This window comes from Schistocerca serialis, chromosome 6 (genome assembly GCF_023864345.2).
Source record: "Schistocerca serialis cubense isolate TAMUIC-IGC-003099 chromosome 6, iqSchSeri2.2, whole genome shotgun sequence".
NCBI classification, from domain to species: domain Eukaryota; kingdom Metazoa; phylum Arthropoda; class Insecta; order Orthoptera; family Acrididae; genus Schistocerca; species Schistocerca serialis.
The window spans coordinates 331,029,594-331,057,518 of record NC_064643.1 but is presented as its reverse complement, the minus strand read 5'-3'; the positions used below and the strand labels follow the sequence as shown (position 1 = coordinate 331,057,518).

Below are 27,925 nucleotides of genomic sequence, written 5' to 3'. Positions count from 1 at the left end.
CAGTTATTCTGTTTTGCATTGGTTGATGCAGCTGTTACGTGTCCTCCTGATTGACATTGTGCCAAATTGTGTCCAATTGGCGCGTTAGATCGTCAAAATCCCGAAGTGGTTGGTGGGCCCTGCGCGTAATGCTCCTTACGTTCTCAGTGCGGGAGAGATCTGGCGACATTGCTGGCCAAAGTAGGCTTTGGCAAGCAGGAAGACAAGCAATAGAAACTCTCACCGTGTGCAGACGGGCATTATTTTGTTGAAATGTAAGCTCAGGATGGCTTGCCGTGCACGGCAACAAAACGGGGCGAAGAATGTCGACGAACCGCTGTGTCGTAAGAGTATCGTGGGTGACAACCAAAACGGTCCTGCTATCAAATGAAATGACACCCCAGACCATTAATCCTAGTTGTCGGCTCGTGTGGCGGACAACAGTCAGGCTGGTATCCCACCGATGCCGTCTTCAGTCTGCAATGTCATTCACTGGAGTATAATTGTTTTCAGTGATGAGTCCCGCTTCGAATTAAGCGACGATGACCAGCGCTGACGTGTTTGGAGATACTCCAGAATGTGGCCTGGTGGACAGTTTATTTTCACAGTAGGATCCCTGGGGTGACTTTCGCGGGACCCTTACAGTACAGCGGTACGTCGACCATATTCTATGCACCCGTTTTGTCATCCTGGGCTTACATTTCAACAAGATAATGCCCGCATTATTGCTATTTGGGGAGCAAAATAACTGATGATGGTCGAAGTAGAGGGGACATAAAATGTAGACTGGCAATGGCAAGGAAAGCATTTCCGAAGAAGAGAAATTTGTTAACATCGAGTATAGATTTAAGTGTCAGGAAGTCGTTTCTGAAAGTATTTGTATGGAGTGTAGCCATGTATGGAAGTGAAACATGGTCGATAAATAGTTTAGACAAAAAGAGAATTTCGAAAAACGTGGTGCTACTGAAGAATGCTGAAGATTAGCTGGGTAGATCACATAACTAATGAGGAGGTATTGAATAGAATTGGAGAGAAGAGAAATTTGTGACACAACTTGACTAGAAGAAGGGATCGGTTGGTAGGGCATATTCTGAGGCATCAAGGGATCACCAATTTAGTATTGAAGGGAAGCGTGGAGGGTAAAAATCGCAGAGGGAGACCAAGAGATGAATACACTAAACAGATTCAGAAGGATGTAGGTTGCAGTAGGTACTGGGAGACGAAGAAATTTGTCGAGGATAGAGTAGCATGGAGAGCTGCATCAAACCAGTCTCAGGACTGAAGACCACAACAACAACAACAATGCCCGCCCGCACACGGCGAGAGCTTTTGCGGCTTATCTTCGTGCTTGCCCAACCCCACCTTGGCCAGCGACGTCGCTAGATCTCTCCCCAATTGAGAACGTTTGGAGCATTACGGGCAGGGTCCACCAACCACCTCGAGATTTTGACGATCTAATGCGTCAACTGGACAGAATTTAGCACGATATCCCATAGGAGGACATCCAACAGCTCAATCAATGAATGCGAAGGCGAATAACTGCTTGCATAAGACCCAAAGGTGGACTAACATGCTACTGATTAGCTCAATTTGTGAAGCTCTTTCTCTTGACTACATCATCCAATTTTTCTGAATTTGTAATGATTTGTTTGTTTGTACATGTGCATCTCATCTACCGATTTCCATCTCACTCTAATAATTCTTTCGTGGTGCGTCGTGTTTTCTTGTGTAAAACACCGCTGCACTCTCATTAAACCTACTTACAAGGTTACGAAATTTTCTGAATTTACGTAGGGAAAAGTTGCAGAAAGGCAATTTTACTGAAGGCCGGTCACAGTGCATCTGAGACAGAGTAGCAACGGAAGCAGTGGACACATCTGGATTCACCAATGGGTCAGCGCTGAGGACCACTCCGTTTTGCTATCGACTGCGCTATGCTTCCGTGTACTCACCGATTGCGGCGCTGTTCGCGGAGCGGGCCGCGGTTCTGAAGCGGCGGGACGCCTGCTGCTGCCACCAGTCCCCCGTCTGCTGACGCACCTCCCTGCACACAAAACACAACACTCCCATCAGCACAGCACCCCAGCTCACCACCCCGTTCCTCGCAACACTTACCACCTGCTCAAACTGTGTGCCGGTACGTGAACGCCAGCTGATACGAAAGATAACGCCCTTAACAAAGAGAAATATAGTAACTCTGTTTAGCACTTGCTATCCGATAGATCCTCCTCTCCCCTCCTCCTTGAACCGTGGTCTTTGACGCAGTGAGGTGACTTGCACGTAACTCAGCGGTACAGATAGCTTTACTGTAGACACAATCACATCGGAGGAATATCTGTGGAGAGGCCAGTCTAAATTATGATTGCCGAAGAGGGGAAGCAGCCATTTCAGTAATTGCAGGGCAATAGTCTGGATTATTAGCTGTCCTATACATTAGCCAACAAGGCGTTGCTGTACTGGTACTATGAACGGCTCAAAGCAAAGGGAAACTACATCCGTTATACACCGACGACTAAAAAAGCGACGCACCCAGAAGGGGAGAAGGAAACTAAGAGAAACATCGCGGGTTGAGGAGGTATTTGATGTTATTTTAGTCATTACAGCCGGTGTGGCCGAGCGGTTCTAGGCGCTACAGTCTGGAACTGCGCGACCGCTACGGTAGCATGTTCGAATCCTGCCTCGGAAGAGGATGTGTGTGATGTCCTTAGGTTAGTTAGGTTTAAGTAGTTCTAAGTTCTAGGGGAGTGATGACCTCAGATGTTAAGTGCCATAGTGCTCAGAGCCATTTGAACCATATTGAGTGATTACAAAATCGAGTCAAATTTACAAAGAACTTGGCAGTATGAGCCCAACTGGCTCTTGGACGGAGTACACATCCCAGCTGGTCAGACACATGTTCCGTCCGGGACAATTAAGGAGATCTGGAGATCTTGCTGGCTACAGCAGTACCTCAATATCACGCAGACAGTTCACACAGATACATACCATGAGTCAACGAACATTGTCCTGTTGAAATATGGCACCACAACATCGTCACATGAGAAATAACACAGTCACGACCACCGAGCGAGGTGGCGCAGTTGTTAGCACTCTATACTCGCGTTCAGGAGGATGATTGTTCAGACCCGGATCCGACCACCCCTGATTTCCCTAAATCGCTCTACGTAAATGCCAGGACAGTTCCTTTGAAAGGGCACGGCTGAGTGCCTTCCCCATCCTTGACACCCATTCGAGCATGTACTCGATCTCTAATAACCTAGATGTCCACGGGACGTTGAATCTAATTTTCCTTCCTTCTTTCCTTCCTTCCTTCAATCGCAACCAGCCGTGACCTGAAGTTTGCTTCCCACACCATGACGGCAGGAGCAACAGCGCTTTGCCTCTTCAAAATATTGTAAGAATGGGAGCTCTCCGCAGGTCGCCGTCATAATCGCTGACGGTCACCATCCAGGGTAATGCAAAACCGCAAATTCATCATTGAACACAATGCGGTGAACTCATCGACACTCCAGGGTAGGGCAGCACTCCGAACGCAGCTATTTGTGTTGTGGTGTCAACAGCAGCTTACACATGGGACGGTAATTCCCCACTCAGGCTGCTGTTAGTCTCCGACCAATGGTATGGAATGACAGAATGTTGCTGGGATTCCATTACTTTTTCTCGGATGGAGCCGCAGATTATAAGAGGTTCCGATGTGCTTGGAGCACAGTACGGCGATCCTCCCTTCTGGCGGTCATACTTGGTCGACCAGAACCTTGACAATGAGTATGTCTGCACTCACGTTCCCCTGCAGTCCAACACTGGGCCACTGTTACATCTGAATGCTCCACAAATCTATACATTTCACGATTCGACCAGTCGGCCAAATGGAGACCCACAATGAAGTCTCTTTCAAACTCTGTAAGGTACAGATAACACTGTCTCACAAGAGTGTGTAGGATATCCGTGTCCTTGACAGTGATCACTCAACGTCTATTCCCGCCCCTTACATACCCTACCAGGGCTGTTAACAACACTAAATATGAACAATACTCATGCACTCCGGTAGCCGTTCTACCTCTCAAACAGAATTGTAACTGTTATCATCTACATACTCGCCTATGGTGTGTACATTACACTGAAATCCGAGTATATCTTCAGCGTGCTTGACTTTCCTCGCCAGGCAATGTATTTCCCGCGGATATGCGCCTCTACTGCGTGGTTTTACCCATTGGCTTGCACAACCGGCTCACACCTGGCCGTAGGTTTCAAGTCCGGTATTACACTGCCGACTGTGAGATGGGTCGAGGAGCTACAACTTCTTCTTAGAGTCTCTTCTCTTCTGTTAATAGATGCGTGACATGTTATATACCATTGGAAAATCGAGAAATCGGTCTGTTTAGTGGTGTGCAACACACTCGATTTCTTTCGATATTTTGCGAGTTATAAGCAATCATTTTCTCGTTTTGTAGCTTTATTCCCCCCCCCCCCCCTTTCCCCTCAATCCCATCAATAAAACACCTTCCAGAGATTGTGTAGTGTGCAATGCAATGAAGAAGAAGAGAAGTGAGACACGGTATGAATGTGAGAAATGTCTAGCGGTGTTGTTTCGGGTACACCACACCAACAAAAACATCTAAAACAGTATTATCGTCACTCCTCATCACTTCAATCGAAATGCCGTGTGGGGGCCTCCCGTCAGGTAGACCGTTCGCCTGATGCAAGTCTTTCGAGTTGACGCCACTTCGGTGACTTGCGTGTCGATGGGGATGAAATGATGATGATAAGGACAACACAACACCCAGTCCCCGAGCGGAGAAAATCTCCGACCCAGCCGGGAATCGAACCCGGACCGTTAGGTATGACATTCCGTCGCGCTGACTACTCAGCTACCAGGGGTGTACATCACTTCAATAAACAATGATTGATTTACAAGAAATTCCTATCAAAAAAGCTACCTAATTTTTGAGAAAAAGTGTAAGAAAAAATGTCCTTATTTTCCTAAATCTAAATGGTAAATGTAGGGCCGACTATGGCGAAAAATATTAGTAAGGCAATGCGTTAAGGATAATGGCATCCTCCTTAGTGAAATATTTCAGAAAGTAAAATAGTCCCCAGTTCGGATCCATGGGCGATGACTACTTAGGAGGATGTTAGCATCAGGAAAATCAAAACTGTTTTTCTGCTGGTCAGCATGCGCAATTTTAGAACCCTTAATCGGGTAGGTAGGTGAGAGGAGAAGGTATCAGAACAACCCTCCGCCGCTCGCCTTAAGGTGTTAGTTGTCCAGCTCAACCAAATATTCATTTTTCATCCTATCTATGCTTCCTCTCAGAAATATCCAGCTGGGTCTTAATAGGATTTCAGAACGATACAAAAAGCGATACCTTGTGTTAAATAATCAGATATATGCGAAATTTTGCACTTAACAAAACGCAAAAAACATGATGTCGTATAACGACAATACCAACGAGCCACATTTGTAACCAGTCAGTTTCCATAAATAACTGAGCGTAGCTATTTGCAATGATAGGAAATGGAATGTTCACTTAGGCTCAGTCGTGAGTTAACCAGGTGGCAGACAGACTACTTCTGTTCATTGGTAGTGCCGTATCCAAGGGGTACTCGACTTCCCGGGGTACAGCTATGTCTGCAGGGTTGCCTACGCGGCAGTCGTAATCAACATAGCCACGTGTTTACTGTCTAGCTTAAGGATGACACCAAGTCTGACAGATGACGCCAACGTAGCTGCATTACTTAACTCCTTCAGTGACGTGCACTGATCTGGTGCACGACTGTATCCTTCCGCTGAGCTGTCACCATGTTGCCAGCGGGCTCTCTACAGACAATGAATGGTCTACGACTGTCTATTTCCTGGAGCCTGTAAGCCATCGTCTCTAGATTTGACTTAGTATCTGGGACGTGTAATCTACTTTGTTTGGACTTAGTGACCAAGTGATCATTAGCAGGCTTGAGGTAGAACTGTTATTATTGTAATTGTAATACATGTATTGTCTTTAATTAGATTCTTTAATTAGTTCTGTCACTTTGTAATTGTGTAGCAACCTTTGTAAATTGAGGCATTAACTTTTGCATGCAGTAGTACCGAAAATCAGAGCAGGTGGGCACTAGGAAAACACAATCAAGCTACAAAAGGGACTGCATGCATTCGACCTAGAACATTACACAAGTTTATCGAATGTGCACAAAGGAGGTCAGCACTAATGGTCACAGATTCGTTTGAGCCGTGGGAGAGTGTTGTAAAAAAATGGTTCAAATGGCTCTAAGCACTATTGGACTTAACATCTGAGGTCATCAGTCCCCTAGACTTAAACCTAACTAACCTAAGGACATCACACATCCAAGCCCGAAGCAGGATTCGAAACTGCGACCGTAGCAGCAGCGCGGTTCCGAACTGAAGCGCCTAGAACCGCTCGGCCACAGCGGCTGGCAGAGTGTTGTACCCCCGTACGTATTGCTCCAGTAGTGATCGGGGTAACTATATTAGACTAATTACAGCGGCCATTCTTCCCGCGCTCCACACGTGAATTGAAGAATCCGTAACACATAATACAATGGAAAGCACCCTCTGTAATGCACTTCACAGTGGTTTGTAGAGCATAGATGCAGGTAAAGCAGTTAAAGTCTGATTGATAGAGAGGTCATTAGAGTCGGCGCAGGAGCTTGCCCTGAACATGGACTGGACAGGAAATCTGACTTCACTTTACCGTAGGAACAGCTCTGGACTTCGCCTGAAGTCATTTAAGGGAGTAACTGCAACCTTACACTGAAACTGCGTTCTTTTTGAAAAGCGTTTTCCCCAAATACGAGATCTGTGTGTTAGTAATACAGCAATTCTGCCCCGTTATTTAAGATCAGACCTGTGAGTCCACCAAATTCGTTTTTCTTGCGTGAAAGCTGATCCCGGAACGCAGGACTCTCAGTCCGAGTCTTCAGCCAGTAACAGTTTAGCCTTTAATGAATATGAAGTGCAATGAATATATATTTTACGTGTAGCAAAGAATTTATATTACAAAATCAGTCTGCAGTAACAAGGCTGAAACAAAGACAGTAAAGATAGCTCACGGACACATTCGGACGAGAACAACAGAAGTTACAGCACATAATGGATGGTCATTGGAGCTAACATTTTACAAACGTACACATACAGACAGCTTATAGACATTGACATTTTTCCTTTTTTTTTTTACGTCTACTCCTCAGGTTTCATCTTTCCTCTCTTTCGACGGACGTAAGTGATTTTAGTTTTAGCAGTACCTCTTTAAATCACAATTTATTTAATTTACACGTATATGTTCACTTTTCTGAGTGTAATCGATAGGTTTTAAATTACTCAATTCGACCACGTTAACTTTAGGACTAAGTTTTATAACAATAAATTAAAACAATCATCTGTGTCAGGCACTTTACATTTTCCTCAATGACGCGCTTTTAGGGCTTGCTTTCTCTTCAGGTGGATCAGTCGATTAAAGTACAGTTTTGTTTGCTGGATGTAACCACTTGTCTGTTTTGAGTTTCGTTTTGCTGTAGGTACGATATGATTGGCACTTGTTGATGTAATATGGCACTGGAATTACAAATTTTAATAATAAAGCTATCTACGAAATGTTCCAGCAGAACGAACCCTGAGTGTCGTTATACATTTTCATCTTTAGATGCCATCTAGTGTTATTTCTGCTGGAACAACTTGTAAGCAGCTTTATTAATGTTTAAATTTTGTAATTCCAGTGCCATATAACATTCACAAGTGCCAATTACAGCTTATTTGTAGCGAAATGGAACTTATAAGAGACAACTGGCTACATTCAGAAAATAAAAATGTAATTTAATTCATACATCCACATGATGACGAGGCTGTAAGATCTCGAAATGCGTCTTGGGAGAATATAAATGTGTCTGACGCAGACAATTGTTTATCTTTTGTGTCATGAACAGCTGCAATTTACGAAAGGACAGTCCAACATGAACGACGTAAGTTTAAGACTACGAGTTACAGACATAATGTCTTTTCCCTGCAACTTTCTTGCTCAGTACAAGCTTGGCACTTTATTAGTCTTACCTTTGCAGCGCAGTTCAAAAATGGCTCTGAGCACTATGGGGCTTAACTTCTGAGGTCATCAGTCCCCTAGAACTTAGAACTACTTAAACCTAACTAACCTAAGGTCATCACACACATCCATGCCCGAGGCAGGATTCGAACCTGCGACCGTAGCGGTCTCGCGGTTCCAGACTGTAGCGCTAGAACCGCACGGCCACCCCGGCCGGCTTTCAGCGCAGTGAATCCTCTTCCTGACGCCTAAATGCCACCTTAATGCAACGAAGAGAAAGTCGTGTACGCCATCTGAATGGTAAGAACTATCCTATCGTCAAAAACATCTTCTAATACTGTCATTAGATTGTACTGCGTGTGCTCCAGAAGAAACTGCTTGATGAAAAAAGATTATTTCAGTAATTGGTCTTGCACTAATTGCACACCATTCTTCTGTTTTCACATTGTGCGGAGGCTTTTAATGTAACAGATAAGGATTATCACAACTCGTCAACGTTGTCAGTTAACAAAACGCAATGTTTTGTAAAGTGAAAAAGTGAACTTTCGAGGGAAGTCTCGCAAAAATATGTACTGTGTTGGTGTCTGTATTTGCACAGTAGATGGGAATGAAGACAAGAACGGAAACTTCGAAATTATGACACGCTACCAATATACAATAATGTAAAGTTGGTCCTACATAACACAGCAACGTAGAAAAAAATAAGTACTGAACAAAAGTAAACATTTTAGATGGCACAAAGACGATGAAACATGATTGGGAATCTATAAAAAAAGTTGTTTGGATAACAGGCAGATATGAAATGCAGTAATTTTGTCTGCCGACGCGGCTACTGCTAGAGCTTCAAAACCAAATGATGGATGATTATCGTATTCATGAACCGACACTACCATCATATAAAGAGCAGTCACTGAAAACAAGACAGATGGGAAAAAGTAAATAAACTGTTCACTACTTGAAAAGTAATGGCGATTTATCCCTCAGTGAGACAAGACGGTCAGGGCCTTCATGAAAAATGTTTGCGGTTGTCTACGTAACCATGTTGTACCCAGGCGTGCATCGCCTCCTCCGAAGGAAAGCGACGGCCACGAATGTCTTTCTTCGAGGCTACAAAAATATGGAAATCGCATGGCGAGAGATCGGGACTGAGTGGAGGATGTGCAAGTATTTCCCAACGGAACTTCTGTAGTGTAATCGAAACAACCCTGGCAGCTCAGGCTGATATCTCGCAAGTGTGCTTTTTTTCTCCTTGCTAAGTGTTCTGCCAATAAAACGCAGTCGTTGGTTCGCTTTTCCCCGCAACATTTTCTACGTGATAATTACATTTTAAGTTGTTCGTAGTTGAGGGATACTTAGTTAAATCGACAACCTTTAAATTTGTGTGATCATCGTGTAACCGAAATTTGAAGGGTTCATTCTAGCACTCATGTGGAGGACCTCACAAATTTTGTTTGGAGTCAATTGCCATTGCAGATAGCTCGTATGAATCATTTTGCAGTTGGTTTTGGTCTTCTGATGGTTTTAATAGACGGTGAATGACAGCATCGTCTGCGAACAATCTAAAAAGGCTGCTCAGATTGTCTCCAAAATCATTTGTATAGATTAAGAACAGTGGAGGCCCTATAACACTTCCTTGGTGATCGCCAAGTCATCCCTTCTTTTTCACCCGATCGCTTTCCGTCAGTTACCACAAGGAAAGGAAATTTATGAGAGGAAATTACGAATCCGGGTGCACAATGGCGACGATACTCCGCAGCGAAGCAATTTGATCAGGAACTGCTTGTGAGGAACAGTGAAGCCAGTTGGAAATGGCATGTCCGTCGTTCAGACCTATAATCGTTTATCTGGCTAGTGGAATGTTTGATGCTTTACTTTCCATTCTTGTCTCACTCTGCATTTGGCTGCAAGAGTATGTCCGGAGTTACAGATGTAGATAAATAGCGCACTCGTATCGAAGTAATGCCAGATGACAGTTTAAGCTCGTGTGTTACTGTTAAAATTATCTCTGTCACGTTGAGACCGGCTGCTGGACGGTAGCAATATACACTACTGGGCATTAAAATTGCTACACCAAGAAGAAATGCAGATGATAAACGGGAATTCATTGGACAAATATATTATACTAGAACTGACATGTTATTACATTTTCAACCATTTGGGTGCACAGATTCTGAGAAATCAGTACCCAGAACAACCAATTCTGGCCGTAATAACGGCCTTGATACGCCTGGGCATTGAGACAAACAGAGCTTGGATGGCGTGTACAGTTACAGCTGCCTATACAGCTTCAACACGATACCACAGTTCATCAAGAGTAGTGACCGGCGAATTGTGACGAGCCAGTTGCTCGGCCACCATTGACCAGACGTTTTCAATTTGTGAGAGATCTGGAGAATGTGCTGGCCAGGGCAGCAGTCGAACATTTTCTGTATCCAGAACGCCCCGTACAGGACCTGCAACATGCGGTCGTGCATTATACTGCTGAAATGACGTTTTGCACCCAGGTTCGTCGTTGAGTACACCATCGCAGGCGCTCCTGTCTGTGATGCAGCGTCTAGGGTAACCTCAGCCAAGGTCTCCGAGCTGATAGTCCATGCTGCTGCAAACGTCGTCGAACTGTTCGTGCAGATGGTTGTTGTCTTGCAAACGTCCCCATCTGTTGACTCAGGGGTCGAGACGTGGCTGCACAATCAGTTACAGCCATGCGGATAGGATGCCTGTCATCTCGACTGCTAGTGATACGAGACCGTTGGGATCCAGCACGGCGTTCCGTAGTACCCTCCTGAACCCACCGATTCCATATTCTACTAACAGTCATTGGATCTCGACCAACGCGACCAGCAGTGTCGCGATATGATAAACCGCAATCGCGATAGGCTACAATCCTACCTTTATCAAAGTCGGAAACGTGATGGTACGCATATCTCCTCCTTACACGAGACATCACAACAACGTTTCACCAGGCAATGCCGGTCAACTGCTGTTTGTGTATGAGAAATCGGTTGGAAACGTTCCTCATGTTAGCATTATGTAGGTGTCGCCACCGTCGCCAACCTTGTGTGAATGCTCTGAAAAGCTAATCATTTGCATATCACAGCATCTTCTTCCTGTCGGTTAAATTTCGCGTACGTAGCACATCAACTTCGTGGTGTAGCAAGTTCAATGGCCAGTAGTGTAAAATGAAAGGAAGGACGAAAAAGGACAAGTGTGTCAGATGATTGCGAGACGGAGTAGTGGAGCAGACTTGACCAGCAGCAACGCAGAGGCAGCCGGCGGAACGCAGTGTTCAGCCGTTGGTTTTTCTGAGCGCACGCTCGGCGGGCCTAACCGCGCCTCCGCCGCAAACGAGCTGGTAGTCTTGTGGTCCTCGCGTTCCCCGCCGCCAGACACCGCCACAGTTAGGCGCCGCGTCCTGTGCTCTGACAGCGGGCTCTGCCATAACCTCAATCACTACACTGCTGGCTGCCACGTTCTCCTGAGCACACAGCCATGCCTTACCGTCGGAGAAGATATTATAGGAAGCAGAGAATGCCAGTTTATAAAACCGCGGACAGTTTTGGTTTTATAGCTAATAATGTTGTTCAAGAAGAGCTTCTTACAGGTCCTATTACATTTCTAGGATCAAAGATTAATTTCTCATGTACGACTACAGAGGTAGTGACTGGCAATTCTTGGTTAACAATTGCTATAGTACGAGGAAGTGATAAGCCTTTATTAGGCTTAGAATCATACTATGACAGAGACATTATTGCCTATCGTACCTTTTCTATTGGAGTTAAGGGAGATAGGAATTATGGTACAGCTGTTGTACTTACTGATAAACCATTTTCATTATATACAAGAAACAGGAGATGTGTTAATGCTAATGAGAGAGTCAATATTTGGGCCAAGATTGATGGTGTTTTGGCTAATTATATTAAAGTACAAGGTGATGTGACTGTATATTGTCATCCTTAATAAATGAACCATCCTTATCTATCCCATTCTCCACGAAACTGCACAACGGACTTGGGGAGATTATAGCAATCCTAGGAAAATTGCTATCCGTCCTTATTTTCAGACTGATCGGTTTTGCGTCAGCAACGTGCATTTCCATTGCTTCTGTGCACCCCTTCTCTTTTCCCACGCAGTCATCAGTTTGGAGCTCCCGCCTGGGAGGATCTCTAGGATTCAAATTGTTTGTGGGTTCTGTTCCTGGCAGCCAAAAGAAACTGTTTATACAGGGTATCTTAAACCTTTTGGATAAAATTGAAACAGGTGATAGTGGCTCCACAACCGATTATATAATGGGTAACTGAAGGTCGGAAATGCATATTTATTGTTATGGACGTACTCAGCGTACACGGCATTACAAAGACGAAGCCCACAGTAATTGGTCAAAGCTAAGACTGCAAGTCTCAATAGACGTATTACAACGGCGCATGGAGTTCTATCGCATTCTCGTAAAGATCTCGGATGTCTGGAACAGGTAGCAGGTGATAAACAGCTGACCACCAGACAGACATAGTGCACAAAACTTAGCCCAAAGCACGTTTCTCATGTGACGACCGCATGCATCGCACCAGCATATTAACCTGTGCCGCACGCACACCTCTATCCCTGGTGTCAGTTGTCCGTTGCAGCGGACAGCTTGCGATGTAACCATGGTGAGGTGTGTTACTGTGTACATTACGTGACGCATAGCCAGAGATGGAACGTTACTCGTCACGAGAGTTGGTAAACATGCATTTAAAGTATGGTGCGGCAGGATGTAGTGCTCGTAAAGCAGTACGGATGTGCACAAACGCTTTCCCGACAGACATAATCCCAAATGGAAGAAAGTCCGTGGATACCAACTTAAGAGAGACGAGGTCGTTCACGCCAAAGAGAGCTGACTAAGGTCCCAGCCAGAGACATGTCCGAACACAAGACTTTGAGGAGACGGTACTGGATCGTGTGTACGACCACCCAACACTAACAAGGGAAACTCCCCATCACATCTCACTTTGATTTAGTGGTAAGAGGGCCGAGTGATCGGCCCCTCAAAACTGGACACAGATCAAGGATGAAAACAGGAAGAAAGTGTACTGAATAGTGAAAAAAAGCAAAATAGAAACAGTGAATGGTCCAAGTATAGGAACTGCAACACAGAGCAGTTTGAAATAGCGATGGCGCCGTGGTAGTGTGCTCACGGTGTTGGAATGGAAAGCGGGCGAGCCGTATTCAAAACTACCTCCTGTCATTTTTTTTTTCTTCTTCGCTGTTCACTGTATTCAAATTTCTGTCTGTGTCGTGGTGTAACGTCCGTTTGCAACAGCGAGGTATAAGGAAGGGACTTATAATGAAAGTTGATTCTGCACAACTACTCTATTACCAGCCGGTAGGAAGTGGCTTTCCAACAGGAACCGCAAACATTTGATGACAAGGCGAAAAACAAAAGGTTCAAATGGCTCTGAGCACTATGGGACTTAACATCTGAGGTCATCAGTCCCCTAAAACTTAGAACTACTTAAACCTGACTAACCTAAGGACATAACACACATTCATGCCCGAGGCAGGATTCGAACCTGCGACCGTAGTAGTCGCGCGGTTCAAGGCGTCACGTCAACCGAATCTTCCACCGGAAAACACGCCTGTTGATGATAGGGATTTAGTATCGATGCACCTCATTTGTAGGCCTGGTGAGTGAGATATGCCTCCTAGCCCGATTCAAGTCTTCGTATGAATGTGAGTGATCACTACGACGACAACATAGTAGTTTGTCATCTAAGCTGCAACAAATTTACGCGACAGTTTCACAATCACACAGTTTTTCTGTGTTCTGTACAAACATCTTTATAACCTTTTTGAAGTTGTGTTCCCTTTTGGAAGTTTGTACTCTTGAAGTCTTTTGTTGTAACATAGTTCACAATCGTTTTATTTGTTGCTTCCATATCTGTGAGACGTCTACTGTAGTACCTTGCCTGCTCTCACTACTCATCACATTTACTTACGATAGTAAAGTATTCTTGCCACATGGCTCATATCCCACAACAGGTGCATAGTGTGACAACTGCTAAGACTGCAGAAAGAGAACAAATTCTTTAATGACAGGACGGACAGTTCATAGTGTTGGGAGGGGGGGGGGGGGGAGAGGAGGGATAAACTGACAAGGAGTTTTGAACCCGACTCGTCCGCTTTGCAGTCCAACACCTGAACACTTAACCACGACGACATCGCTGAGTCACTTTACACGATGTTGTATTTGTTAAGCTTGGACCGTTCATTGTTTCTATTTTGCTTTTTGTTCAGTGCACCTTCTTCCTATTTTCATGCTTAGTCTGTGTTCAGTTTTTGGTGGGCTAACCACTGGACCATCATACCACTAAATCTGAGGGGGGTGCGACATGGAGTTTCACTTGCAAGCACTTGTCAATTTTCCTGTGAAACACACACTTCGAAGGACAAAGTGTTGAGACTAGTGGTCGGAGAGGTATTACACCCCTGTCATAAAGAACGTGTGCAAGCACTGGGACCAGCGGATTTTAAGCCCCGTCTTCACTTCTGTCAATAGATTATCCACTCCTGTCCTGTAGTAACGAACTTCGATGAATTTAAAATGTTCACGGATGAGATCTCATTCACCTGTGATAGTGTCTTCAACAGCCTCAACAGCCACGTCTGGAGTAAAGACACACATTGGTGGCCACCAACAACAATTCTCTTTCAAAGTACGGGCTGGCTAAGATCAGCTTATAGCACCTTATTTGCTGCCTCCCTGTTTGACTGGTCCACGCTACTTGGTGTTCCTGCGAAATGTGCTGCCACAATTCTTGTAAACGGTATCCCTTGTTCTCCGCTCAAGGACGTGGTTTCAACCCGACGGTGCACCAGCGCATTTCGATGTTAATGTCCATGAGCATCTGAACAGCACGCACCCTCATCGTAGGATTGGAAGTGGAGGTACTGTCACACGGCCAGCGCGATCGCCGGACCTCACACTTCTGGGGTTACGCCAATACGTTGGCTCCATTTAGCAGTTAACCCGCGCAGCGGCGAGACGTTGCTAATGTAGCACAAACGAATAGTGTAGGTGCAAATTTTTTGGATGTCACAGAATTCAACACCATGAACTCCGACGTTCAGCACCTATGCACAGATACATCTGTTGCATAATAGACGCGTAAAAGTTCTCTTGAGATTTTCTCGAAATTGCCAGAGTAATGCACCTTACTGCTTGCACATTATGTTATTTTAATGACTTCTAAAGGTGTACAAAGTTCGAAATAAATCCGCGACCCCAACGTCGTGGCTTCCCCTCGTTAGTTTGCGATTGGCATTTCTCGAATATACTACTTTACAAAGTCACAAAAACATTTCCAGGCACACACTTTACACCAGATTACGAGGCTCACCCCACGAAGTGCAAATGAAAAATATTATGGTCTAATACTCCTATTACGCAAAGCAACGATGCGGATTTTCGCAACATATTTTCCCGTATTAGAAGTTCACTGCATGCCGCTACATCTACATCCATACTCCGCAAGCCACCTGACTGTGTGTGGCGGATGGTACCTCTATCGGTTCTCCTTTCTATTTCTGTCTCGTATTGCTCGTGGAAAGAAAGATTGTCGATATGACTCTGTGTGGGCTCTAATCTCTCTGATTTTATCTTCATGGTCATTCGCGAGATATACGTAGGAGAGAGCAATATTCTGCTTGACTCCTCGGTAAAAGTATGTTCTCGAAACTTCAACAACTGAGCGTCTCTCTTGCAGAGTCTTCCACTGGAGTTTATTTATCATCTCCGTAACGCTTTAGCGATTACTAAATGATCCTGTAACGAAGCGCGCTGCTCTCCGTTGGATCTCCGCTATCTCTTCCATCAACCCTATCTGGTACAGATTCCAAAACGGTGAGCAGTATTCAAGCAGTGGGCGAACAAGTGTACTGTAGCCTACTTCCTTTGTTTTCGGACTGCGTTTCCTTAGGATTCTTGCAAATAATCTCATTCTGGCATCTGCTTTACCAACGATTAATTTTACATGGTCATTCCATTTTAAATCACTCCTAATGCCTACTCCCAGATAATTTATGGAATTAACTGCTTCCAGTTGCTGACCTCCTGTATTGTAGCTAAATGATCAAGGATCTTTCTTTCTATGTATTCGCAGCACATTACATTTGTCTACATTGAGATTCGATTGCCATTTCCTGAACCATGCGTCAATTCGTTGCAGATCCTCCTGCATTTCAGTACAATTTTCCGTTGTTACAACCTCTCGATATACTACAGCATCATCCGCAAAAAGCCTCAGTGAACTTCCGATGTTATCCACACGGTCATATATATATATATATATATATATATATATAGTATATATATATATATATATATATATATATGTTGTGACTTGGCAAGACAGCCAAGCCACTATGAGAGGAAGCCGAAAGGCACGCGTTTAAGCTCACGCAGGCTGGCGTGAGGTCTGGAACAGTTAAAGGAATAGAGACTAGCAAAAAAGGTACGTAGCTTCTGGAATACTTAACTTTAATCCATAATTGGTGAACATCGGTCTGACGGTACATGCATCACAAGATAAATAGCAATTGATAATGGCGCCTTGCTAGGTCGTAGCAAATGACGTAGCTGAAAGCTATGCTAACTATCGTCTCGGCAAATGAGAGTGTAATTTGTTAGTGAAACATCGCTAGCAAAGTCGGCTGTAGAACTGGGGCGAGTGCTAGGAAGTCTCTCTAGACCTGCCGTGTGGCATCGCTCGGTCTGCAATCACTGATAGTGGCGACACGCGGGTCCGACGTATACTACCGGACCGCGGCCGATTTAAAGGCTACCACCAAGCAAATTATATATATATATATATTGTGAATAGCAACGGTCCTACGACACTCCCCTGTGGCACACCTGAAATCACTCTCACTTCGGAAGACTTCTCTCCATTGAGAATGACATGCTGCGTTCTGTTATCTAGGAACTCTTCAATCCAATCACACAATTGGTCAATTAGTCCATATCCTCTTACTTTGTTCATTAAACGACTGTAGGGAACTGTATCAACGCCTTGCGGAAGTCAAGAAACACGGCATCTACCTGGGAACCCGTGTCTATGGCCCTCTGAATCTCGTGGACGAATAGCGCGAGCTGGGTTTCACACAGTCGTCTTTTTCGAAACCCATACTGATACCTAGAGAGTAGATTTCTAGTCTCCAGAAAAGTCATTATAATCGAACATAATACGTGTTCCAAATTCTACATCTGATCTACGTTAGAGATATAGGTCTGTAGTTCTGCACATCTGTCCGACGCTAGGAAAGCTTCTGTCTTCTATTTCCGCATCGCAACGTCGGCCTCGCAGCTCTTACACTACTGGCCATTAAAATCGCTACAACACGAAGATGACGTGCTACAGACGCGAAATTTAACCGACAGGAAGAAGATGCTGTGATATGCAAATGATTAGCTTTTGAGAGAATTCACACAAGGTTGGCGCCGGTGGCGACACCTACAACGTGCTGACATGACGAAAGTTTCCAACCGATTTCTCATACACAACAGCACTTGACCGGCATTGCCTGGTGAAACGTTGTTGTGATACCTCGTGTAAGGAGGAGAAATGCGTACCATCACGTTTCCGACTTTGATAAAGGTCGGATTGTAGCCTATCGCGATTGCGGTTTATCGTATCGCGACATTGCTGCTCGCGTTGGTCGAGATCCAATGACTGTTAGCAGAATATGGAATCGGTGGGCTCAGGAGGGTTATACGGAACGCCGTGCTGGATCCCAACGGCCTCGTATCACTAGCAGTCGAGATGACAGGCATCTTATACGCATGGCTGCAACGGACCGTGCAGCCACGTCTCGATCCCTGAGTCAACGGATGGGGACGTTTGAAAGACAACAACCATCTGCACGAACAGTTAAAAAATATGGTTCAAATGGCTCTGAGCACTATGGGACTTGACATCTATGGTCATCAGTCACCTAGAATTTTGAACTACTTAAACCTAACGAACCTAAGGACAGCACACGAACAGTTCGACGACGTTTGCAGCAGCATGGACTATCAGCTCGGAGACGGTGGCTACGGTTACACTTGACGCTGCATCACAGGCAGGAGCGCCTGCGATGGTGTACTCAACGACGAAACTGGGTGCACGAATGGCAAAACGTCATTTTTTCCGATGAATCCAGGTTCTGTTTACCGCATCATGATGGTCACATCCGTGTTTGGCGACATCGCGGTGAACGCAGATTGGAAGCGTGCATTCGTCATCGCCATACTGGCGTATCACCCGGCGTGATGGTATGGGGTGCCATTGGTTACACGTCTCGGTCACCTCTTGTTCGCATCGACGGCACTGTGAACAGTGAACATTTCACATGTGTTAAAACCCGTGTCTCTATCCTTCATTCGATCCCTGCGAAACCCTACATTTCAGCAGAATAATGCACGTCAGCATGTTGCAGGTCCTGTACTGGCCTTTCTGGATACAGAAAATGTTCGACTGCTGCCCTGGCCAGCACATTCTCCAGATCTCTCACCAACTGAAAACGTCTGGTCAATGGTGGCCGAGCAACTGGCTCGTCACAATTCGCCGGTCACTACTCTTGATGAACTGTGGTATCGTGTTGTACCTGTACACGCCATCCAAGCTCTGTTTGGCTCAATGCCCAGGCGTATCAAGGCCGTTATTTCGCCCACAGGTGGCTGTTCTGGGTGCTGATTTCCCAGGATCTATGCACCCAAATTGCGTGAAAATGTAATCACATGCCAGTTCTAGTATAAAATATTTGTCCAATGAATACCCGTGTATCATATGCATTTCTTCTTGGTGTAGCAATTTAAATGGCCAGTAGTGTATATTTTGCTTGTCGCAATGGACGGCGTGTGAGCAGCGGTTTGGAATGGAGACGTACAGTGGACGGCACAGAGACGGCACCGGGGGTCGGCGGCGGGAGAGACGGCACACAAGCGCACACAGAGCGCGGTGCCTGACCTGTGGGCGTGGCAGCGCGCGCACAGCCAGTGGCCGGGCTCTCCGCTGCCGCCGCTGCCGTGGTCTGCCGCCCGCCACCGCCACGCGGCGCAGTCAGCGCAGACGGGCCGTCCGCAGTCGTCGCAGCGCGCACCGTCCGATCGCTGCACACCGCCGCCCCCGCTGCCGCCTCCGACGCCGCCTCCGCACCTCTCGCAGAGCTGGCCTTCCCTGCCGCCGGCCCCTGACTGCTCCCGCAGCTTCCTGCTGGACCCAATCCCACGCGTTACACCGTGTCCACACTCTCTCTCCCTGCCAACTGTCAACATACACTACACACAAATGATCTTTTGGATAGCAATGTGCTGTGGTGTACGGGAAGGTGTCGTCGTTGAGTGACTGTAGGAGGATACAAGATGACTTGGACAGGATTTGTGATTGGTGTAAAGAATGGCAGTTAACTCTAAATATAGATAAATGTAAATTAATGCAGATGAATAGGAAAAAGAATTCCGTAATGTTTGAATACTCCATTAGTAGTGTAGCGCTTGACACAGTCACGTCGATTAAATATTTGTGCGTAACATTGCAGAGCAACATGAAGTGGGACAAGCATGTAATGGCAATTGTGGGGAAGGCGGATAGTCGTCTTCGGTTCATTCGTAGAATTTTGGGAAGATGTGGTTCATCTGTATAAAACACTAATACGACCTATTCTTGAGTACTGCTCGAGCGTTTGGGATCCCTGTCAGGTCGGATTGAGGGAGGACATAGAAGCAATTCAGAGGTGGGCTGCTAGATTTGTTACTGGTAGGTTTGATCATCACGCGAGTGTTACGGAAATGCTTGAGGAACTCGGGTGGGAGTCTCTAGAGGAAAGGATACGTTCTTTTCGTGAATCGCTACTGAGGAAATTTAGAGAACCAACATTTGAGGCTGACTGCAGTACAACTTTACTGTCGCCAACTTACATTGACCACAAAGATAAGACAAGACAGATTAGGGCTCGTACAGAGGCATATAAAAAGTCATTTTTCCCTCGTTCTGTTTGGGAGTGGAACAGGGAGAGAAGATGCTACTTGTGGTACGAGGCACCCTCCGCCCCGCACCGTATGATGGATTGCGGAGTATGTATGTAGATGGAGATGAAACTGGTATAGGCATGCGTATTCAAATAAAGAGTTACACTATGTGATCAAAAGTATCCGGACATCAGGCTGAAAATGACTTAAAAGTTCGTGGCGCCCTCCATCGGTAATGCTAGAATTCAATATGGTGTTGGCACACCCTTAGCCTTGATGACAGCTTCCACTCTAGCAGGCATATGTTCAATCAGGTGCTGGAAGGTATCTTGGGGAATGGCAGCCCATTCTTCACGGAGTGCTGCATAGAGGGGAGGTATCGATGTCGATCGGTAAGGCCTGGCACGAAGTCGGTGTTCCAAAACATCCCGAATATGTTCTATAGGATTCAGGTGAGAACTCTGTGAAGGCCAGTCCACAACAGAGATGTTATTGTCGTGTAACCACTCTGCCACAGGGGGTGCAATATGAACAGGTGTTCGATCGTGATGAAAGATGCAGTCGCCATCCCCGAACAGTGGGAAGCAAGAAGGTGCTTAAAACATCAATGTAAGTCGGTGCAGTGATAGTACCACGCAAAACAACCAGGGGTGCAACACCCCTCCATGAAAAACACCATACCTACGAATTTTACTGTTGGCACTACACACGTTGACAGATGACGTTCACCGGGCATTCACCATACCCACACGCTCCCATCGGATCGCCACATTGTGTACCGTGATTCGTAACTCCAGACAACGTTTTCTCCCTGTTCAATCGTCCAATGTTTACGCTCCTTACACCAAGCGAGGCGTCGTTTGGCATTTACCGGCGTTATGTGTGGCTTATAAGCAGCCGCTCGACCATGAAATCCAAGTTTTCTCACCTCCTGGCTAACTGTCATAGTACTTGCAGTGGATCCTGATGCAGTTTGGAATCGCTGTGTGATGGTCTGGATTGATGTCTGCTTATTACGTATTACGACCGTCTTCAACTGTCGGCGGTCTCTGTCAGTCAAGAGACGAGGTCGCTTTTGTACTGTACTTATCCCTTCCCGTTTCCACTTCACTGTCACATCGGAAACAGTGGACCTATGGATGTTTAGGAGTGTGGAAATCTCGCGTACAGACGTATGAGACAAGTGACACCCAATCACCTGACCACGTTCGAAATCCGTGAGTTCCGCGGAGCGCCCCATTCTGGTCTCCCCCAATGTCTAATGACTGCTGAGGTCGCTGACATGGAGTACCTGGCAGTATGTGACAGCACAATGCACCTAATATGAAAAACGTATGTTTTCGTGGGTGTCAGGATACTTTTGATCACATAGTGTATGTAAACAGGTAGAATACGGCGCTGTGTTCGGCAACGCCTATGTAAGTCAATAAGTGTCTGACGCAGTTGTTAGATCGGTTACTGCTGCTACAATGGCAGGTTATCAAGATTTAAGTGAGTTTGTGCGTGCTGTTACAGTCGACGCACGAGCGATGGGACACAGCATCTCCGAGGCAGCGATCAAGTGGGGATTTTCCCGTACGACTATTTCACGAGCAAATCATGAAAACCAGGAATCCGGTCAAACATCAAATCTCCGACATCGCTGCGGCCGGAAAAAGATCCTGCAAGAACGGGACCAACGACGACTGAAGATAATCGTTCAACGTGACCTAAGTGCAACTTTTTGCAAACTGCTGCAGATGTCAATGATGGACCATCAACAAGTGTCAGCTTGCGAACGATTAAACGATACATCATCATATGGGCATTCGGAGCTGAAGTCCTCCACTTCCCTCATTGCCTTTTCAGTATGTTGTCGTTGTCGTCTTCAGTCCTTAGACTGGTTTGATGCAGCTCTCCTTGATAGTCTATCCTGTGCAAGCCTTTCCATATCAACATTCACTACTGCAACTTACATCCATTTCAACCTGCTCTCTATATTCAAGCGTTGGTCTCTTTTCTGTAATCGGCCCACGCAACTCACCATTAACAAATGCACGACTCCTTCATGCCTCAGTATCCCTTCTATCAGACAAGTTCTACCACAACTTTTTCCTCCCCACTTCGATTGATAACCTCTTCATTAGTTATCTGATCTCATCTTCAGCATTTCAAAAACTTCTATCCTCTTCTTTTGTTAATTTTTTCCTCCTTACGTTTCAGTCCTGTTCAAGGCTACGTTCCAGACAAATACCTTCAGAACTGAATTCCTAACACTTAAATTTATGCTTTATGTTAGAAAGTTTCTCTTTTTTCAGAAATGCTTTCCTTGGTACTTCCCGGCAGCACTGTACACCTATACACGTTACTAATTTAAAGTCATCCTCGACGTTTCTCTGTCTGTATATGAAGGCTAATCTCAAGAACTGCTGTAGAGATTTTGATACTCTTCTCACTAATAGACTAATTCACGCGGAAGTTTTGTGAACGAGGAGAGACCTATGATCGTGGGACATGTGATCAGTCGCCTCCAGTCCCTACAGCTGTTATTTCCAGTAGATGAATAGTGCTGCTGCTGCTGCTTCTTTATTCAAACATTTCCTCATTTGACCTCACGTGGCCGAGTGGATCCCGATCCAGACATCCCTGCCTCAGAAAAAATTTCTCGAGGACCAGGAATCGAACTCGGCTCCTTCCGCGCCGAAGCCATCGTTACTTATTCTGCTGAATTATCATCAGTGGTACTAGTGAGCAACTGTGCCTTACATCTTTCCTGATTTCGATCTTCTGTGTCATTCCGTCAGCGTTGACCATTCCAGCCAGCTTGACGCAAAAAGCTTCTACCCCTCTAGTCGTGCCTGCGCAGCGCGGTCGGTAAGAACATTATTTGTGAAATCAAGGCTCGAGTCCCGGTTCGGCATAAAGTTTTAATCTGACAGTGAGTTTTAAAGGAAGACACACTTGCAACGTACCGAAAGATTCATTCTGGAAGCATTGTTAACTCCATCGAGTGTTTGGTACAGAGAGTGTGAAATATTCACTTTTATTACGTCGCAACGAAGCCAAGGTTCCGGAAAAGCTTCACAAATGAGTTTTTGACGACGGGCGATAAGCACTCATCTCTATGCTACATGGATGTAGATATTTGGTCTGTAAGCGTGAAACTTCCACGTGCTTGTTCACTCTTGCGCTCTGCATCGGCTGCCGCAGTTTACAGGCTGGCAAAATAAAAGTGGTCTGGAAAATATTTCACGCAACCTAAGATAGGCAACCCAACTTAAATCACTGCGCCACCCCGCTCGGTCACGTTCTCCCAATATTTTAGAATAGGAGCACCAACTAACTTGAAACAAATCGGATGATGTTGATGGGGTTGGCTGTCTTAGGGTACGTGAAATATTTTTAATTTTGTCCAGCAAAAAGTTTCGATCGGTCTGTATGTGATTAAGAGTTAGTTGCAACCTTCATACTACATACCTAGTATCACGGACAGTAAGAGCGAAGGAAGCAAGGAATTGTCTGATCAGCAGGGCACTGCACTGCTTTATGAGCAGAAGCGACATAATCAGAGTAAAAACTTGCTCCACGTAAACTACATATTTACAATCTCACTCGTCCAAATGGCAACAGGAAACTTGGTGCTCCAAAAATATTTCGTGAGCTTTGTATCTTTACTGCAGAGAACTCAGAAGCATTTCGAATGCCTTTCCCAAAATCTGTCACCTTGAACACATGTAACATCCGTAAGTGCAGGTAAATTTTTTGAAAACTCGATATTTAAGCCAGCTGTTGAAGAAAATATAATGTCATATTTTCAGTACATGTCTCTATGACACTGCCATCATGTATATTATTAAGCGGTTATCCCGGTTCATGGTTCATGATCACAATTGTAGGACGCCTATCTGAAGGCATCCAGGGCAACAAAAATTTGAGTTTCAATATTTCATGTAATTATTCGCAGAAGTCAAAAATTTAAAATGTTGTCATAATCTACTCATTAACAGGTATAATCTTATGTACAGGTTTAATACTATATGACAAATATTGCATTCAGAAAATATGTCTGAGTCCTGAGGCAGGTTAGCTTACAGCGCGTAGATACCCAGATCTTATCCTTCCAATTAGTGGAACAGATTAGTGTTTTAATGTCCCGTCGACAACGAGGTCTAGAGACGGAGCACATGCTCGCATTAGGAAAGGATGGGGAGGAAACCAGGCGTATCCTTCCGAAAGAACCAGCATTTGCCTTAAGTGATTTAGGGTGGTGGGTAGTGTTTAACGTCCCGTCGACAACGAGGTCATTAGAGACGGAGCGCAAGCTCGGGTTCGGGAAGGATTGGGAAGGAAATCGGCCGTGCCCTTTCAAAGGAACCATCCCGGCATTTGCCTGAAACGATTTAGGGAAATCACGGAAAACCTAAATCAGGATGGCCGAAGACGGGATTGAACCGTCGTCCTCCCGAATGCGAGTCCAGTGTGCTAACCACTGCGCCACCTCGCTCGGTGTGATTTAGGGAAATCACAAATAATCTAAATGAGGATGGCTGGACTGGGGTTTGAACCGTCGTCCTCCCGAATGCGGGTTCAGTGGACTAACCACTGCGCCACCCCACTCGGTCACGTTCTCCCAATATTTTAGAATAAGGGCACTAACTAACTTGAAACAAACTGAATATAATTTCAAACCCTTACGAACTTTTTCTCGCTGACACTCCCCATAAAATGATGGAAGGAAAAAAGTTTATCGCTTACTACATTTTTTGCATCAGGCATGGCGTTTTACCTAATTACTTCTTTTCAACTAACTCCGTTCGCAAAACATTTCGCAGACAGCCACGCCTATAGCACTGAAAATGCCTTCATAATTACATCAACGTACGACACACAGTTCGAGAGATACGGACTCATAAACATTGAGATAACTGAAATACTACGTTTTACCTACAACGGACGGCTAATTACCCACAATAATCTCATCAAGTATTTGATAATAAGAGACTTCGAACAAACTTTAAACATATTTTCAAATCTTTTCTAAACTTTTTGTCGCTCACGTGCTCAACGTCAAACATTTCGCGCGTTAACTCATTTATAAAGTAATCAGAAGCCTGAAGCTGTTTCAAGCTTGGGAGTTCGATTCTTTGAGGAACTCATTTTAGATTCTAAAGGCAGTTTATACTCATAAAATACCCTGTTTATATGTAATATGTATGGAATGTAGTCGAATTAAGTCGAGTGTTGCTGAAGGAATTGGATAAGGAAATGAGACACTTAAAGTAGTAAAGGAGTTTTGCTATTTGGGAAGAAAAATAACTGATGATGGTCGAAGTAGAGAGGACATAAAATGTAGACTGGCAATGGCAAGGAAAGCATTTCCGAAGAAGAGAAATTTGTTAACATCGAGTATAGATTTAAGTGTCAGAAAGTCATTTCTGAAAGTATTTGTATGGAGTGTAGCCATGTATGGAAGTGAAACGTGGACGATAAATAGTTTAAACAAAAAGAGAATAGAAGCTTTCGAAATGTGGTGCTACAGAAGAATGCTGAAGATTAGATGGCTAGATCACATAACTAATGAGGAGGTATTGAATAGAATTGGGGAGAAGAGAAATTTGTGGCACAACTTGACTAGAAGAAGGGATCGGTTGGTAGGACATATTCTGAGGCATCAAGCGATGACCAATTTAGTATTGGAGGACAGCGTGGAGGGTAAAAATCGTAGAGGGAGACCAAGAGATGAATACACTAAACAGATTCAGAAGGATGTAGGTTGCAGTAGGTACTGGGAGACGAAGAAGCTTGCACAGAATAGAGTAGCACGGAGAGCTGCATCAAACCAGTCTCTGGACTGAAGACCACAACAACAAAAACTTGTAATATTTATTAGAAGTGTAAGCAATCGACGTCAAATTTGTCCAAGAGGCCTCTACATTGTTTACAACCCATCATTTTGCGAATTACGCGAATTACAGTACCTAATTTATTGAATTCTGCCGGTCGGAGTGGCCGTGCGTTTCTAGGCGCTACGGTCTAGAACCGCGCGACCGTTACGGTCGCAGGTTCGAATCCTGCCCCGGACATGGATGTGTGTGATGTCCTTAGGTTATTTAGGTTTATGTAGTTCTAGGTTCTAGGGGACTGATGGCTTCAGAAGTTAAGTTTCATATTGCTCAGATCCATTTGAATCATTTTTATTGAATTCTACTGCATCTCGTGGCGTTCTTTTGTACGACTGTGGAAAGTATGAGCAAAATATACGTGAAATAAAGCAGCATCAATTTTTGAGCAGCCTGTCAGTATAAAGAAATTCTAGATTTCTGAAAAGATACAACAGAAGTATCAGTTTTTTTCCGATTTAATCTAGAAATAATCTATCTTGATCTTCTTCAGACATCTGGAACATGCGACGTAATAGGCTCATGTGACCCATATTGTATTTGGGGAAGGTACGAATCACGGGGATTTCTGACTAGCACACTTAGACGGGAGGAGTTCGATCGGTATCCGGTTCACACAGAGATCACCGTTAGTAAGACAGGTAAGACGCTACACTAAGAAATGGCATTGTTGTCTGGGATATCCCGCGTGGTCGGTTCAGCCACCTATTGGATAGGATTTCTTCCTCCGCGCACATTAGCTCCTTTCCTTACGGATATGTGAGAGTTGTGTCGTATGTGTATTTTTAATGGATGTTTGGTTGTATGTTGATGATGATGATGTTCAGAGAAAGGAGAGAGGGAAATTACTGCTGAGCTTAACGCCCCCATTCGACGGACGGATAAGCCATCAGCAGTGTCATACGCCTTGGCTTCATGAGACACTACGAATTGATCTGGAATTTAATCCAGGGCATTGGCGCGAAGACTGGTGATCGGAATCCTTGTGCCAACATCTCTCCTCCCCATGCTGGCCGCTGCCGGCAGTGAAAATTTTATCCACTGCCACGGGTTCGAACCGACTTACCTCCGAGTCGAGCGATTCCACGCAGGCGAGCGTTAGCTTCGTTGGCCACGGAGGGAATAGGTGCCACAGTGACCGCTAGCCAACGATAGCAAAACGTTGCACGGGATTGTGGGGTGACGCGTGCGTCTGTATTCGGCAACTGCGGCCCCTACACGGTAAATGACGTCACATGCACGGTCAGGCAGCACGTCATGGCGCGGCCTTCGCCTCTGAAGTTTTACGGCCGCAATTAGGTGCCATCTCGAGCCGGCAAACAATTTTCTTGTGGCCTCGCCGCGGGCCTGCCGCCTCATTATTCCAGCGGACGAGTTATCGAGAGGAACGATGCCTGCCGAAGACATATTCGCTGAATAAGCGTTAGCGCAGCGCTCGTTTTAGCAATAGCGTCGACGAAAAGTCCTTGAACAATGCTGGATACTCCTGCCAACAAAGATTAATTCGAAGAGATATTGTAACTAACTAGTGAACCCTTCAGCTGGGAGAGAATCTCCGACTACAGCAGTACACGCGAGGCCGAAATAATTTAGTAAAGCCGTTGAACGGCTATCGGCTGCACGCGAAAGTATCATACTGTGGCCGCGCGGGATTAGCCGCGCGGTCTAGGGCGCTGCAGTCATGGACTGTGCGGCTGGTCCCGGCGGAGGTTCGAGTCCTCCCTCGGGCATGGGTGTGTGTGTTTGTCCTTAGGATAATTTAGGTTCAGTAGTGTGTAAGCTTAGGTACTGATGACCTTAGGAGTTAAGTCCCACAAAATTTCACACACATTTTATCATACTGTGAATAAGCACATCGGACAAAAAGTTAGTCGCCTGGAGAAATCATGCCGGTAACGCCTCATGCCTCGATAATGGCTTCAGTTTGTGAAGGAAGAGAGACCATCAGTTTTTTCGCGTACGCAAACCCAGTTGAAGCCACTGATTGATGATTAGATCTCACAGAGCTGCCATATTGCGGGGGTGTTGGCTATCAT

The 27,925-nt window shown here is 45.3% G+C and overlaps 1 protein-coding gene across 1 annotated transcript in view; it reads right to left on the bottom strand.

Moving 5' to 3' along the window:
• LOC126484449 (uncharacterized) overlaps positions 1–27,925 on the bottom strand; it is a 397,416-nt gene that overhangs the window by 159,921 nt on the left and 209,570 nt on the right. The window contains exon 2 of the mRNA XM_050107970.1: positions 1,932–2,023. The gene's annotated coding sequence lies outside the window, so the exon portion shown is untranslated. The remainder of the gene's footprint in view (positions 1–1,931; positions 2,024–27,925) is intronic.